At 36.4% G+C, this 11,455-nt stretch overlaps 1 pseudogene; it reads right to left on the bottom strand.

Moving 5' to 3' along the window:
• Positions 1-3,784: 3,784 nt before the first annotated feature.
• Positions 3,785-10,540, bottom strand: LOC126592109 (zinc-finger homeodomain protein 3-like; annotated as a pseudogene).
• Between the last annotated feature and the right edge of the window lie 915 nt (positions 10,541-11,455).

Here is an 11,455-nt window from a genome sequence, read left to right as displayed (position 1 = left end):
TACTTAAGAATATCACAGACCGTAGCACTAAAGGACAACTATATATAACATCTTGAATCAAAAGTCCAATTGGAAATGACCTAGAATATTTTGCAATAAAACTGCTCTATCTCTTAAGATTCATGCTTGGGATTTCAAAGATTAACATCCAACAACATGTATAGCAAGATTTACCAACAAATTAACGTGCCTCTAATAGTAAGCAGTGGCAAATATTATGTTAAATAAATTTTATCCTCTTAAAGTAAACCCGATAGGTTCTTGTCCTATTAGCTTGACTAATTCGAAGCTATTTTAGGAGTCATTTAAGACGTCTAAACATCAATATATTTAATTTAAACTATTTCACTAAATTTCAATCGTAATCCAACTAATCAAATTAATTAATATCATTTTGTCTTATTATTTTCATATTTTTTGAAATTGCTCCAATAATATGAAGACCAAAATTTGACATGGAAGGCCATTGAACCCCCTGATACATTTTGGTTTACTTTGTGAACAATTTCTTTTGTTCACAGATTTAAGATTGGTAGATTGGTGTTTGGATGACATTATCAATCTTCCTAACCGCTCAATAGGGATTGTTGTTACAATAACGGAATATAAAACCTGGATAAGAGTTATAAACTATAAATTGATCTAATTGGGGTAAAATTACTTAAATTTTTCAAAATCGGCGAGGAAGTTGTTTTAAAATTTACTAATGTTCATTCTACCAACAAAAATATTAATGCCATAGAACTTAAAGTAATAAGGTGAAGACTGTTTAATCCATAAAAGAAAATGGCGGGAAATTTTATTTAAGATCATGAAATATTCACCACATATTTAGCTAGGGAGCAATATAGTTCATCTTCTAATAGGAAGAAGAAGCAGGTGCGATGGTAATTAGAACACAATGATTCCAAAGTTGTTTACCCCTTGACAAAGCCTTAGATCTTTTTATTCCAGTGCTTCCCCCAAGAGTCCAGTCCAAAAATATATCATGACATTTTTTTCCCACCACCACAATAGCCCGACAACTTTTGTCACTAATCGGTTGTCTGTGAAAAATGTAGTTGTATGCATCGTGTGCATACTTTATGGAGAAATGTTTTTTGCACTCAGCTAATGCCTTCTCATCTATTGCCTCCAACATTGGAAATGTGTTACTCACCAAAAACAAAACTACCACAATTGGAAAGATGTTTATTCCGGCCATGCTTCGAAGAATGAGTAACTTTTAATTTTCTGAGAGAATAATGTATTTAATGGAGTTGAAGTTTAAGGCATGTGGCTCAATACTTATAAGGCATAATGTAAAAGTCCAAGTCATTCTAAAAATAAAAAACGTATTTGCCTTTAAAACTAAACAAGCAACATATTGAATTGCTATGGGATATTAAATACGAGAGTTTCAAAATTTTGGTATTTACGTAGTATGTTAAAAATAACGGAATGGGAGATAAATTATTTAAATTGGAACTATTACAAACTACTTGTTATGTGCCAAAATATTACTTCACTATCAAGTAACTTCCTCCCTCGACCTCGTCTACCTCCTCAGCAAACTGCAAAAGCATCATATCAAATGGACTGGGCTGCAAATAGCGGAGGAGGGAGGCGTTGGCGGTAGTCACAGCCTCGGCTTGGAGAAAATGAAGAAGAAGTGAAAGTTCGAAGAAAAGGAAGAAGATAGGTGTAGGGAAAATGACTTTTTTGCCTTTTAAAGGCAGTTATGCAGATACCTACTTAATGGAAGAATAGATGAAAAATTAAAAAAATTAACAGTAGGATGCAAATTGACTAATTATGAGAGTTGATGGGGGAAATTGGCCAAAATTAAAGTTGAAGAGGGAAATTAGCCAATCCTTACAAATTCAAGGGGTAAATTGATGAATACCTCTATTATGTTAAACAAATTTTATCCTCTTAAAGTAAACCCGATAGGTTCTTGCCCTATGAGTTTGACTAATTCAAAGCAATTTTAGGAGTCATTTAAGATGTCTAAACATCAATATATTTAATTTAAACTATTTCACTAAATTTCAATCGTAATCCAACAAATTTAATTAATTAGTCAACCATTTTGTCTTATTATTTTCATATTTTTTGAAATTGCTCCAACAATATGATGATAGAAACTTTTTATATGCAATTGTTAGAACATATTGCTAACACAGGGTCCTTTCAGATTCATTAGAAAATACATAGTTATTTTGGGCTTAAATGATGGGAAAAGGCCATACATGGTGAGAGGATCAAGACATTGAGCCTATAAGCCAGCCCAACATTCAATAGACAGAGCACTACTGTAATGACGAAAGATGGCCACCAACAAACGACTGGTCTTTACTGACAGAAAGAGGTGAGTGCAGAACCTAAATTACTTTCCGACTACCAAGGCTAAATTGGTGGGCCTAAAAAATTTCTGGCACATAGCTCCAAAGACAAGTCTGTCCATATGTCAACTCAAGGCCACGTGTTGGCTATCAACAGGAGAAGAAGTCTATCAAGGAACGTAGGTATGGTTGGGCCCAACACTATCCTTTCGTAAATTGGATATTATGTAATAACTCCATTTTAATTAATTAATAAGAGGGCAAGATTAATTAAGTCATGAGTTTTGGCTTTATATTATAGAGATAATATATTGAATGACTCCATAGGATTTAAGATATAGAAGAAATGTCCTAAACGAGATTAGGGCAAGGAGAATTGTCTTCCATAGTCACTTAGTCCTTCAACAAAGTTCCAAGTCGTTTAAAAAGTCAACAGGACATTGACTATCCGAAAAGGAACCTTTAGGGACTGTGATTGTCTTTAATACTTTGTATGCTTAAACAGGCAAAATAAAGGAAAATGTCACTTAATAGTAGGATCAATTGGCGCCATAGTTGTTGTGACATACGTTCTAATACATATTTTGATTGTGTAAATCCTACGTAGAGATAGATTAGGAATCATTTGGGATTTAGAAGATCTTTCCTAATAGACTTTGTATTACTTAGACAACAAGTTTCTTTCATTCTTATTACTATAAATAAAGGCACACGGGCTGGGGAATAACACATAATTCCTCAAGCCTATTCTCCACTCTTTTTGTCTCCATGTCGCACTCCTCAATTAAATATAGGCCACAACATGTTATCAACAAGCTCTTGATGCTACGCGAAAGAGAATTTATTCATCTTCAATTAGGGGAGTATTACGTTTCAATTATTCTTAATTGATTAATTTTTATTTTATTGGATTTATATATTTTTATTGATTCAATTTATTTTTCTTGTGTTGAACATGATACAAGCTTTGAAGATTGAAAGCCGAAATTTGAACAAAGAACTCCTACATACCCGTTCACAATATTCACCACGCAATATAGGTTCTTCCAAAATAACAGCGTTTATCTAGATATTTTTTCATCGGTGATTGCATGAACCTTCACCATATTACATGACCAACTTACATAAATTGTTTATGCATTATATTAATAATATTACAATTATGTGAATTAAATATATGTCAATAAACAAAAAAAAAATATTTGAAGCATGGACTAGGGTTTTGTAAACCGGTAAGAATCTGAGGGGAAAAAACGGAAATCTAATGAAAAGGGCTTCAAAACTTTGAGTTTTACCCAAAAACCACCCACTAACTTTATTTGATGATAAGGACAAGAGAAAGAAAATGAAAATAAAAACATACCTAACAAGCGCACAAAGGTCCATCTCTCTTCAAATCTCTTAGAATTCAACTCTGTTTCAATCTCCAATTTCCGAACATCCAAACGGACCTCAAAGTCTTATTGATTCAAGAAAATGAAGTTGAAGATCAACAAAGCTTGCGATTTCCATACACCTGCATCAATACATGATTCGCCACCGTGACAATGACGATGATGGTCTTCATACTCATCAGATTGATCTAAAGGGATGGACCCCACCATTCATATCCCCATGTTGTAGTTAGACATTATCATTTGGTGTTGGTGTGGGTATTGGTGTGGTGCTACTAAACTCTTGTGATGTCTCCTCATCTTCCATGATTTAATATGAATTTCCTGCTCCCAGCTCTAATCGCCTTATTGATGGTTGATGGAAATTATGATCCCCAGAGGAAAATTGCTCCTACTGCTGCTCACCTTCAACGTCTTTTCTATGGAAGTTTTTGTGGCAGTTGTAGACAGAGCAGTTGAGGCCCTTGAAGGCTTCGATGGTGCCCTCTTCTCCATTGGGCATAAATTCACCACAACCATCTACAACATTCCCTTATATGGCTGCTGCATGGTTCTTGAGGCACTCCTTGTACCTCACTCCATTGTGCCTAACTTTTTTTTTATTAAAAGTGTTGTGTTTGTAGGGCACAACATTTGCATTTGCTTTTGCATCATCTCCTCCTCATCCTCATGAGAATGATCCAGGCTTGTGGGCATGAGAATATAGCCATTAATGTCAAGGGGACTTGATTTTAAGGCACCACTGTTGAGGAGGGAAGAAATTTGGAGTGGTTGTTGTTCTGGGGCACTAATTATGAAAGTGAACCAATTACTATACACTATATATGAAACTGGAGAATGCACTATTTATGAAACTGGACCAAGAATGAGACACTATTTATGAAATTGACCAATTACTATACACTATGTATGAAACATGACCCAATAACTAAGCATTTTTTATGAAAATTTAGTTTCATAAATAGTGTAGTACCGGTCAGTTTCATAAATAGTGTTTAGTTTCATAAATAGTATACTACCATTCAGTTTCTAAAATAGTGTACTACTGTTAAGTTTATAAACAGTGTCTGTAATGGATTTGCGTTTTAGATTTTTTTTTAATTTTAAAATTGTGTTATTTTTATTAAAATTTAAGTTCTTTTGTCATTTTTATTAAAATTTAAGGCCCTTTCATTAAAATTTAATTTTTTTTTTCATTTCATAAAGTTATTGTTATGGCCTATATTTAACTAAGGGGTGCAGCATAGAGACAAAGAGAGTGGAGAATAGGCTTAAGGAATTTGTGTGTTAATTCCCCAGTCTTTGTTTCTTTATTTATAGTAATAGGGAGGAGAGAAACTTGCTCTCCAAGTAATACAAAGTCAATTAGGAAAGATCTTCTAGATCGCAAAGGATTCCTATTCTATCTCTACTTAGGATTTAGGCAAATGTAGAAGCAGTTGATGAAGTAGTCTCGTCTAGTCGGCACAAGTAGTGAATGTGAGTCTCGAAACAAACGGAAGAATGCATGGGTGGTAAAACTCATAAAACCTTGCTATGGCAAAACCCAAGGTGGGACAAAAGCCCATAGTCAAAGGAGAAAAGTAAGAAATTGCATTAAGTCAAAACCATATGTCTTCGGGACTCAACTAGGATGTACACAAGGGTATGACCAACCCAGGATGGGTGCCTTGTCAAAACCTAGCCAGGTAACAAATACCAAATGGGAAAAATGCTCATAATCATCGAGAAAAAAGTACATCAAGGTCAAGTGAGTATACTTCTGGATACTCCCCATGAGTTTGACAAAACTTCCAAATGAAACTACAAGCATCGCAAGTGAGAAAGTTACGCATACCAATTCCTCGGACAAGCTTCTGGAAGGTAGACTTTGGCAGTGACGTCGTGTAAAGGTCGGCAAGGTTGTTTGGGATCGGATCGCTTGACTTCAATCTTCTGATGCTCATGCTGATATAGACACAATATGCTTGGTGTTAACTTGCTAGGATGTATCATGATCTGGTCGATATATACAACGTTGTCTTCATGAACTGTTGCTGGGACTCAACGATGGATGAAAATACAAGGATTTTGAATATGCTCAACAAGAATTCTCGACCATATCTCTTACGTGATAAGATACAGTGAGTCTTGGAACGATTCAAAGGTTTTGCAACAAAATGTCTATATCACGGACCTCCAAGATATTGCGGTGTTCCTTATTGGTAAAGACATAACCATGTGGGAATGTACCTTATGCGGTCAAACAAATGGTCTGATTCAACGAATCCCATAAGGTAGGCATCATTATGAAGATCAATGAGGTGTGATCTATTCTGAGATGCAGAGGAATAGATAAGCCCAAAGCCGTAGTAACGGAAAAATGTCTTTAACACCAAATTCAGTGGTGGCGTGTATGCGTAGTGCTGATTTATGCCAAAGGATTATCAACATATAAGATGTCTGATTCTAGTGCATTGAGATAAGTACAACAAACACCAATGGTACTTAGATATGGTTGCCTCATGTTCCAATATGGAACCTTATGCTCCATACCCTCCGTAAAGGTCTCATTTGCATCTAATGTACATACAATCAGGGTATACTCGAACGTAACACCTTCTGGGTCTAGTTCAAATGTTGGACTAGAATAACTATCTCAAAACTTCAAGTCGAGGTAATGTCGAGTTTTTCCAAGATCATTCATCTTAAAGTTTGAATTTAGTTGTGAGTCAGTTTTCTCATCTCTAGCAATATTGGATTTTGTACACGCATGGGCATATATCCCTAATTGATCAAATATTCACTTAGAAGGTATACCATATTTGCCCGGATAATTCTGCATCTATAAAGTGAAAACCTTATCAGAATCGAAAGGGTGTTCTTGTGGTCTAAAACTATTTGAATTAATACATGTAAGTCCTTTGGAAACTCCATGTAGGTTTCGTATCAGGATCCAGAGATACTACAACCACGTTTGTAATGCTGCAATAAATCACATGGAGTATGAGAGAAGCCTTGGGCCATAAGGCTTTAATCGTATTATTCATTCATCTCATTCGTCATAGACTGATTCTTCTAGTTGACCAATCAGTTCTACGTTGACATTAATCAACAAAACGTGGTTCGTTATCGTCATTTTTCATTTATGTCGGTAGTTACCATATAAATGAAACATCATCTACGATAATCTCATTCCAATTCCATATCTCATCTAAACTAGTATACTAGACCAAAAACTTCATGTCTTGGGAGTAATCCGGAATTAAACTCATGAGATGAAAAGGATTGAGACAACGATCGATAGGTGGATTTGTTCGTGCCACATTCCTTCATTTTTTGGGAAGTGAATCCTCGAACTGAGTGATCTATCACGCTTCTGGCATAAGATAGATTGATTGGCTAGCCTCCAATGTACGAGGATCAACCACATTAGTGGCGTTCCTGGTTTTGGGATGAATGGCCGTTGTACATTGTGTACATATCTTTGCAGGCACAATTGCAGCTGGTATACGTGACCTTGTCACTTTTGCTAGATCATAGGAAGTGTCTAGTTATACTCTGACGATCTAGATTGAGATTGAGATGAGACATAGTGAGGATGTCCACGATAATTCACATCGTTCTTATAGGAACGTTGACGTTCTTATCTCCCCTTAATGGCCAGAAGACTGTCTCATAAAAGTGACAATTCGCAAAACGAGAGGTAAAGAGATCGCCTGTCAAAGGTTCTTACTAATGAATATTAGAAGGAGAATCATAACTGACATAGATTTCCATCCTTCCCGATGACCCTTTTTGTTCTTTTTGTACCTACAAAATGGCACATAGACCACATAACCAAAGACGCCTAGATGCAATTTGTGGGCTTCGTATTTGGTAATCAACTAACACACGCTTTATAAGGTTGGGTCATGACGGGCCTCAGGTGGACCAACATGGTTGTTTGCAATATTACATCGCCCCAAGCAGAGATCGATAACTTGGTACGTATGACCAATCGATCTCATAATCATTTGAAGGCATTTAATGAATGCTTCTGCTGAGCTGTTCTGGGTATGAACATGGGAATGAAGTTCAACTTCAAAACCCAACCGACATGTAATTTCTATCAAAATTTTTTGATGTAAATTCTCCAACATATCTAATCAAATAGGTTTGATCAGATAATCAGGGTGGTGAGCCCTGAACTTGTTAATCTGAACCACCAATGTGGAGAATGTAGCTTGTGGACAACAGCCACACGTGTGACCAACGTGTAGAAGCATCAACCAATACCATAAAGTATCTGAATGGTCCGCAGGGTGGTTGAATCAGTCCACAAATGTCGCCTTAGAATCCTTTGTAGAAAAGATGGAAGGTGCAAGGTATAGTACGTGTCCAGGTATGATGTCTTTACTTATGGTAAAAGGATGCCCAAAACAGCATATCGCGGATCATCCTAGATATCCTAAATGTACATCCATAGTGAAAATTCCTTTGGAATCGCGAGCTTCTGGCCGACCACATAGTGAGCATGAATGTGTGTAATCCACTCATTAAGCATTCTATCTTCTCTAGAATATGCCTCTGGCTATACTCACAGGAAGTGCAATATGGTAATATGCCAAGGAATTTTACTCCATTTTCTACATTGGTTTCAATATGATAATAATACTCTCGAATATCCTTAAAGCTAAAAAAGGACATTCTTCCAGAATGAAGTGAGTATAAGGCTTCCCTTTATGGTAAAATTAGTACCATTGGACAATATAAGACAGTGCCATGCTCTACAATCAGGTTGGATAAGCCTGAAAGGTTGTCAGGGGATGATTAGGTATAAAGTTAGCATAGAACCAAACTACTAACTTCCCCACAAAACATACCTAAGCATGAGTTAATTGTAGTCACATGTGGTAAATTTCGTTAATTAATTCTTATTTTGAGAATAATAATGACATCCAAACACCAATCTTAAATCCAAGAACAAAATAAATTATTCACAAAGTAAACCAAAAATACAAGGGGGTTCAACCAATACGGCATTCCATGTCAAATTTCGCTCTTCCAAGTAAGTTAGGTGGAGAAAAATTAGTCTCATAGATTGACTACGGGAATGGTACTCTTTAACAACATTGGTAAAAGTAAAGACAAGTGCATGACCAATGATCTATTTCATCAAAACTGAATTAGATTCTGCAAGATTGAGGTTCAAGGATATTATCCCTTATTCTTAAAGTTTTAGGTGTGAATGATCATGATTTAGGCGTGATATCACCTCTTGGCAAGCCCGGCAAGCCCAGATTCTAACATAGATTGTAAAACAAATTTGAAATTAGATTGTATAAGAGAAAGACAAACCGAGACTTGGGTTTGGTAGGCTTCAGCCAAAACTGTAGGGGTCTATTCAGTAGCCTCTGCCGAAGCATAGCAATACAGTTCGATATACTTCTGCCAAAACAGAGCATGCCTTTTGGTACACCTCTGCTGAAGCAGAGCATGCTTGTCGATGTATCCTTGTCGAAGAAAGGCACCACCATTCAGTAGACTCCAGCCAAAACTAGGCCTATATCATTTGACACCTCCCAGCTGAATTGTCGGGGTACCATTCTCTCATGAGTGGTAGAAATCAGATCCGAGAATTTGGTAAACTTCTGCTCTATATACTGTTGCTTCAGGAGTAATTTAGATATAGAAGGACGATAATTTTTTTTTCTTCCAATCAAAATTCAATAGGATATAAACTTCAGAATTGTACCTATTCATACGTAAAAAGGTTTTATTCATGCTTTGCTAATGGAAAGAATTCACCTTTGTATGATTTGAAATGGTCCATAACGAGTCAAAGAGCAATGGAGTCCTCATCAGTAAGGTACTTCTATTTGATATGCTTCAGGCATAAGTCTTCGAATAAAGATCATGGCATATGTTTATTCAACTCTTCCACACCATAATTGGCTACAATGATTTCGTAATTAGTCATAGTAAAGCGGGGTGTGACGTCTTGTATCCACATAAAGTAGTTTTCTTATTCGAAACTTCCAAATTATGGAAGTCAAACTTGTTATGGTTCAACAATACGCTGAATGGCGGAAACAAGAATGTGATTGGTGTTTTAGGAAATAAAATTTCGATAAACATCAAAGTTAGAACATTCAAGTTCTAAGACATGGTTTGGTTTAAACGGATTTAAGCATGGAGAACTTCAAGTCTCAATATGAGTGTTGTATGTTAAGAATCTTTAGGTTTCTATGGCATTTTTCCGAAACTTCGAGTTCGGAAGTATGAACTTCAGGTTCATAAAACCTACAAACAATGTTATATATACAAGACCAAAATATATAAAGCACGAGAAAACAAATATATTAATAATGGGTAACTTCGAGACACTTTGTGTGAAAGTTCAAGGAAAACGACCCTAAAAGAATGGAGTTTCAAGTCCAAAAATATTATTTTAATCGGCTGGGCTGCAGGCCAATGAAAAAACTTGGGTTAACAGAATCAAGGCCCAAATATGGGCTAAGAAAGAAAAATTGAAAACCAAATCCCGATATATAGGGTTCAAGGTTTCATATAGGCTAAAGTAATTAGGCCCAAAAAAAGAAAACAATTTTTTTTTTTCACACGAATTGGACTGTAGGTCCAACTGGGAAAAAAAAAAGGCTAAAAGCCAAAAAATAAAAGAGTGAGCCCAAGCCCAGAATAGGCTGCTAGAGAGGTTGCTGATGTAATAGGTTTCTTTTAAATAAATAAATAAATAAAAATGGGCCGTGAGGTTCTATGCTCAAAGCTAGGGCTGTTTGTTAGGTGTGGGCCTAGAGTAATACAGGTCCAAGGCCTCTGGGGCCTGAGATCCGAGCCCATCTGCGATGGGTAAAGGTTTTATCGGGAAACGATGGAGGCTAATGGCATCAAAAGGGATGACGATGAGCATGGATCACAGAGGTCAAGGCTGAGGTCGTCGTCGTGGAATCTCAAAAGGTGAGACAGCGGAAGACGGCTGAGAGGCTCCAGGAAGCACAATGGGTGCCTAAAGAAATCCGGCGGAGTGTTTCGATCTGAAATTTTGATCTCAATCATCAAGATTCATGGTGGTGGACAAAATTCTGGCATCACCATTGTCCTGCAATCATTGAGATTTAGTGATGAGTGCGGTTGCGGGCGCAGTACTCGATTCCGTCAAGGTGCAGAGGGTTAGAGGAAAGAGACGATGTAAACGACGTCGTTCCGTGAACTGGAACTAGGAACAGCTCTGCTCAACTGGGCTTGGCGGCTTGGTGAAGCCGTGGGCTTTAAGCCATGGCTTAGACAGAGGTCCAGCGCTAGCTTGATGCTTAAGCACTAGGCTCTCATAGGTTCGGTCCAAATCTAAAACATATATATCCATGTTTCTAGGCCCAATCGAGTCCTAGGGTTTTCTTCTTTCTTTTTCTTGCTTATTCACACATATTCAATTCACATAATGGCAAAATTATGGATACAATGCATAAACAATTTATGTAGAATCTAAAATTTGTAAATCGTAAAGTTGGGTCATGCATTATGGTGAAGGTTCATGCAATCAAGGCTGAAAAAACCTAGATTGCATGATGAATATTGTGAACAGGTTTGTAGGAATTCTTTCTTCAGGTTTCGGCTTTCCATCTTCAAAACTTGTATCACTTTTAACACCAGAAAAAAAAATTGAATCAATAAAAGTATATGAATTCAATAAAAATCAAAATTTAATCAAAAAAATAATTGAAACGTAATTATCTCATGATTGAAGACGAATAAATT

Source organism: Malus sylvestris, chromosome 12 (assembly GCF_916048215.2).
Source record: "Malus sylvestris chromosome 12, drMalSylv7.2, whole genome shotgun sequence".
Lineage (NCBI taxonomy): Eukaryota > Viridiplantae > Streptophyta > Magnoliopsida > Rosales > Rosaceae > Malus > Malus sylvestris.
This window is presented reverse-complemented; position numbering and strand designations above follow the sequence as displayed.